At 52.7% G+C, this 6,000-nt stretch overlaps 1 long non-coding RNA gene across 1 annotated transcript; it reads right to left on the bottom strand.

Moving 5' to 3' along the window:
* Positions 1-359: 359 nt before the first annotated feature.
* LOC145715601 (uncharacterized) lies at positions 360-5,410 on the bottom strand. Its single transcript, XR_014137885.1, has 2 exons — positions 5,247-5,410; positions 360-1,429 (listed from the first exon to the last, which is right to left on the bottom strand). It is a non-coding gene; the product is annotated as an uncharacterized LOC145715601 (long non-coding RNA).
* Positions 5,411-6,000: the final 590 nt, after the last annotated feature.

Below are 6,000 nucleotides of genomic sequence, written 5' to 3'. Positions count from 1 at the left end.
TAGGGGAGGGGAGGGGAGGGGAGGGGAGGGGGGAGGGGGAGGGGGGGAGGGGGGCGCTCCTGGGTCTGGGCTCGGGAGGCAGGGAGGCAGGGCGGGGGCGGAGGAGAGAAGAGGACCCGGCCCCCAGGTCGGCGGAGGAGGGAACATTTTCCATCCCCAAGTGGCCTTGCACGTCCTGGAGAGAAACCTCTCCCTTTCCGTTCCTTCCCATCCCTTAAGTCAGCGACAAGTAGCAGTCGCCCTCTTAGCGCCTTGGGATCCTGTGATACTATCTTTCCCCTTTTCACGCGGGACCGCGAACCTCCAGCAGGCACCAACGTCTCAACAGAGTGGAAGGTCTTTGCTGGATTTTCCTGCCGTGTTTGTTTGTTTGTTTGTTTGCTTGCTTGTTTTTTGTGTGATGCCTTCACTTCCTGGCAAGTGGTAGAGATTTTTCCTTGAGTGATACTGACATGAGGTTTCCGTTCCACCGTGTCATGGATAAGTTGAAGTTGGGGATAACCGGTGCTGGGGGGTGGGCAGTGCGGGAACGAGGGAGTTTGCGGGCATCTTGAGGAAGTGCCAAAAATGCCCCCTGACCCTTGTGCCCTGCACAGAGCATTTCCACAGCAGCCTGTGCAGGGAGGTTAGGCATCTGTCCGGAGCCAGAAGTCTGGGCCTCCAGGGCCATCCTACTTCCTGTCGATGTGGACAGAGAAACCTCCTCCCTTCTCTACAGACGGGGGTGTGGAGTACAAGGAGTGTGGGCTTTGGAATCAGGTCACCCTCCCTTTCTGTGCCTCAGTGTCCTCATCTGAAAATGACAGGCTTCCTGTCAGGATTCAAGATATCACTCGTGGGGGCTCCTGGGTGGCTCAGCCAGTTAAGCACGGGACTTTGGCTCAGGTCATGATCTCACGGTTTGTGGGTTCGAGCCCCGCATCGGGCTCTGTGCTGACAGCTCAGAGCCCGGAGCCTGCTTGGGGTTCTGTGTCTCCCTCTGTCTCTGCCCCTACCCGGCTCCTGCTCTGTCTCTCTCTCTATCTCTCTCTCTCTCAAAAATAAATAAACGGTAAAAAAAAAAATATCAAAATACCACTTGTGAAGCGCCTGGACATGTGGATTGTGCATGACCTCCCCACCCACAAACCTTCCTGAGCCCGAGACGTCCCCTGCTTTGCTGAGCCTGTGCCCGTGGGAGTGGGCAGCTGGGAACAGGGCAGAGAATTGCACAATGTGCTCCTTGCCAGCTGGGGTCAGACAGGGCGATGTCCAACCTTCTTGTTTCAACTCCTCTGTTGTAAACAGGTGTTCCTCTTGTGGCCTGCTGATTCATGGATCGATTTCACATTTTTGTGCTTTTTGTTGCTGATATTGCTACCTAAAATGGCTCCACACACGATGCTGAAGGGCTGTCTGGTGTTCCCGAATTCGAGAAGGCTGTGTGTGCCTTGCAGAGAAAATACCCGCATTAGATACGACTCGTCCAGGCACAGGTTACAGTGCTGGTGGTGGCTCCGAGTTCAATATTAATGAGTCATCTAGATACATATATATTTCTATATAATATATACTTCTGTTTTTAAACAGAAAACACGCGTAACTTAAAGGTTCTGCGTTGATGGGTTGGCAAAAGTGTTACGACCAGAGGCACATAGGAACTCAACCTTGTGTCTCCTGTAAGAACAATTCAGGGGTCACTGATTAAGCATAAGCATAATTCACAGCGATAGAACCACTCTGAATAACGAAGACTGGCTGTACTTCACCGAAACTCCGCGAAGGGGAGCAGGTGGGTCCTTTGGACCCTGGGGGTTCTTTCCTCCATAGAACCAAAAGTGCAGAGTCGTCTGCTCTGACGGTGCTCTCGCTCAGTCCCCTCACCTCCTCCTGCAGGGCTGGGCAAAATGAGGGCAGGCATCCTTCACCCAGTTAAGAAACCCCAACATCTGGGGACTGAGCCTGAGGGTTTGGCTTCTCTATCAACCTGCCGGGTGTCCCGATCCTTTTTCTGTGCTCCCCTTGGTGCCCCTGACTTGCTTGTGACCCTTCTGCCTCCATATTCCTTGCTCAGCATTTTCTAACCGCCACCAGTGGCCTCAGGGAAGGCGTTCCCCTGATCAGCCCGGTGTCAGCCTCCCTTCACCGCCCTCAGCCCCCACCCTGGGCTCAGCCTCCTGAGCTTTGGCTGAAATTCACACTTTTCTCCTTCCCCTCCTCCTCCTCCTCCAACTCCTCCTTCTTTATCTTTGTAGTAAAATGTACCAAGCATAAAATTTACCATTTTAATAAATTTTTCATGTTTATTTTTGAGAGAGAGAGAGAGCGCATGTGCACAAGAGCAGGGAAGGAGCCGAGAGAGAGGGAGACAGAATCCGAAGCAAGCTCTGAACTGTCAGCACAAAGCCCAGCGCAGGGTTCCACCCCATGAACTGTGAGCTCATGACCTGAGCTGGCCAGATGTTCAGCCGACTGAACTGCCCAGGCGCCCCTTAATACTTTTTAACAGCTCAGTGGCACGAAATACCTTCACGATGTATGCAGCCAACACCACCGTCCGTTTCAGGACTTTTTCATCTCATAGAACAGAAACTCTGGCCCCATTCAACATTTCCCTCTTCCGTTCCCCACAGCCCCTGGCACCCACCATTTCATCTTCTGTCTCTGTGGATTTGATACCCAAGGGACCTCAAAGAAGCAGAATCCCACAGCATCTGCCCATTTGTGACGGGCTTATTTCGCTGAACACCGTGTCCTCAAGTTTCAATCATGCAGGTGTCAGAATCTCCTTCCTCTTTAAAGCCGAATAGTGTCCACTGTACGTATCGATGGTGTTCCGAACACACGCCCCCAGAGTATAGCTTCTTGGCATAGTGAATATTTTCAGCTGAAGGAATCTGAGAAATGGCAGCTACAGGGACTCTGACCCACCCTGAAGCGGGTCACAGACCCTCACGGGAGGTGGCTTCCTCTATGCCCGGAGGAAAGGAGCCTGCTTGTCTGCGACGATTCGGGGACAGGAATCTGAGCCGATGGGCCCTGCTAAGTTTCCAGCCGTGTTCACCACACTTACCTCTTACCCTTTGTCCTCCCATATTTTTCCACGACTTTCCACTCTTCGTTAAACTGAGCATTAAAACGTTCAGGTTGAACCCTTCCTTTGGGTATTCCTTTCTTTGTTGTTGTTTTTTAATGTTTATTTATTTTTGAGAGAGAGAGAGAGAACAGGCAGGGGAGGGGCAGAGAGAGGGAGACAGAGGATCCGAAGCAGGCTCTACACTGTGATCGCAGAGCCCAATGCGGGGCTTGAACCCAAGAGCCGTGAGATCATGACCTGAGCCAAAGTCAGATGCTTAACCGACGGAGCCACCCAAGTGCCCTTGGGTCTTCATTTCTATATGAAGCCTCCTGTGTCACATTGCTTATATTAATGCATAACTATGCTTCTCTCACAAATCTGTCCCAGTCGGGAACCGAAGAAGAGATTTCTCCCGCCTTCGGTACATTCCGTGAATGCGCGTGCATTCACGTGATTCCCTCCCGCATCTCCAATAAACACCCCTCTTGCTCCATCCCGGTCCCAGGACCCCACTCTTCAACCCTGGGCCTCAGGGATGACATAATTTTCAGGTGTGTCCCTGTCCCCAGAACGGGATCCGGGAAGTCCTGTGTCATACGTGCATTCCCCCAATCGTCCTGGCTCCTGGGGAATAGGACAGTCCCCGTTGGCCGTGTTGGGAGGGCATGGAATCGGCTCTGGGAGACCTGGGCGACGCCGAGGGTCTAGTCACTGAGCCGTGGGGAAGTCGGACGGACGTTCCCTGCCACACACAGAGGCTTCGTGGCTGCCGACCAGCATTGCCCGCCTGCCAGAGATGACGCTGTGCACACAGCCTGGCCCCCCAGCCAGCCCCTTGCGGTGTTTATTGAGTAAATAAGTGAACGAATGAGGGAATGAACGCTAAGGCGCCCTCCTTTCCTCCCAACGCTCCTTCACAGACCTCCACGTTTTCTTCACTATTCGTTAGTAGCCTAGGTGTGGTCTTAGACGGATTCTTCCGGAAGCCGACCCAGAGACCAGGATTTGAGTGCCAGGCGATCCCAGGAGACACTGGGAGGAGAGGGGGGTGCGAGGTTGGGGTCTCAGAGGCAGGAGACCACTCTAGGTAAACGGGGCTCACTCGCACTGGGGTCCTCGAACAGAAACAACACGCCATGGGGAGCAGATAGGAGGGTTTTTTTTAATTTTTTTAATGTTTATTTATTTTTGACAGAGAGCGAGCAAGCATGAGTGGGGGAGGGGCAAAGACAGAGGGAGACCCAGAATGCAAAGCAGGCTCCAGGCTCTGAGCTGTCATCGCAGAGCCCCACGCGGGGCTCGAACTCACAGACCGCGAGATCATGACCTGAGCTGAAGTCAGAAGCTTAACAGACTGAGCCACCCAGGCGCCCCACAGATAGGAGGTTTTTAAAGGCAGCAGGGGGCAGATAAAGGAAATGGTCACTAAAGTGCATTGTTTCTGGGCCCTTTTAAGGGGAGTGGAAACTGTCAAATGGGCAGATCACCTCACTACTGCTGACCAGGTAATGCTAGGTTAACTGGTTGAGGGCTATATTCCTGGGAGAGGCTGAAATTGAAATTAGCTCAGGTATTAAGTCTTTGTTTGATGATCTGGGCTTAGCACAAGTGACTCCATTTCGAGCTTGTTATTTCTTCTTAACGCAAGAGGACGTGGGGGAGGGCCGCTGGCTGGGGGCGAGACACTGTTAGCTGCGGGGGGTGGGGAGGGAGAGCCAGGGAAGCCTTCTTGGAGTGTGGGTACCCTGAGAACAGATGGGATCAGAAGCAAGAGCCTTGTGACAAGGGGAGGGAGGGAGCCAGCCAGAGGGAGACAGGTGAATTGGGTAAGTGAAGTTGCAAGTTTAAGACCAGGCAAAAGGTCTCCAAAGCGGGGAGACAGGAAGATAAGGAGAGGAGGAGGCGGAATCTAGGGGAAGGGCCCAAGGGCCTTGGGGGACCAGTAGGAGTCCCCATGTGATACCTGCTGCAACAGAGAAGCTGAAGGTTCAGGCAGGGGAGTGGCAATCTTATTTACAAAGCAGGGAGAGCCACCTGGAGTCCAAAACCCTGCAAGCGGAATTCGGCAGGCTGGTGAACTTAGACGGGAAAGAATTACCTTTTCATTTTCACTGCGTCTAACCACAGTGTAGTATTTCCTTCGCACGCAAACGTAGAGAACAAACCACGGTGGTGTTATTAGAATTACCTGCAACTTTAGGGGCGCCTGGGTGGTTTGGTCGGTGAAGCGTCCGACTTCTGCCAGGTCATGATCTCACGGTCCGTGAGTTCAAGCCCTGTGTCAGTTCAAGTCCCCTCCTGGAGTTCAAGTGAGTTCAGTTCAAGTGAGTTCAAGCCCCTCCTGGAGACTGCTTCAGGTTCTATGTCCCCCCCCCCCCCACCCCCCGCCCCTGCCCTCTCTTTCTGTGCCCCTCCCTTGCTCGCACTCTGTGTCTCTCTCTCTCTCAAAAATAAACATTTAAAAAATTAAACTAGGGGCACCTGGGTGGCTCAGTCGGTGAAGCATCCAACTTTGGCTCAGGTCATGAGCTCGCGGTCCGTGAGTTCAAGCCCCGCGTCGGGCTCTGTACTGACAGCTCAGAGCCTGGAGCCTGCTTCGGATTCTGTGTCTCCCTCTCTCTCTGCCCCTTCCCCACTCACGCTGTCTCTCTCTCTCTCTTTCTCTCTCTCAAAAACAAATAAACATTTAAAAAATCAAAGAAAAAAAAATAGAATCACCCGCGACTTTGTTCCTAACGGAAGTCACCAATCTTTTTATATCGCATTGCAGTTGTGGCTCTGAGATGATATTTACGCTTGTGGGTTTGAAATCCTGGTGTCTGAGAAGACCCCGGGCGTGAGAGCTTATTTACTGCACGGACAAAGAAGCACATCTGCTATCATACCCACGATTAAAACATATTTTGATGGGGGCGCCTGGGTGGCACAGTCGGTTGAGCGTC

This window comes from Panthera onca, chromosome B4, assembly GCF_046562875.1.
Source record: "Panthera onca isolate mPanOnc1 chromosome B4, mPanOnc1 haplotype 2, whole genome shotgun sequence".
Lineage (NCBI taxonomy): Eukaryota > Metazoa > Chordata > Mammalia > Carnivora > Felidae > Panthera > Panthera onca.
This window is presented reverse-complemented; position numbering and strand designations above follow the sequence as displayed.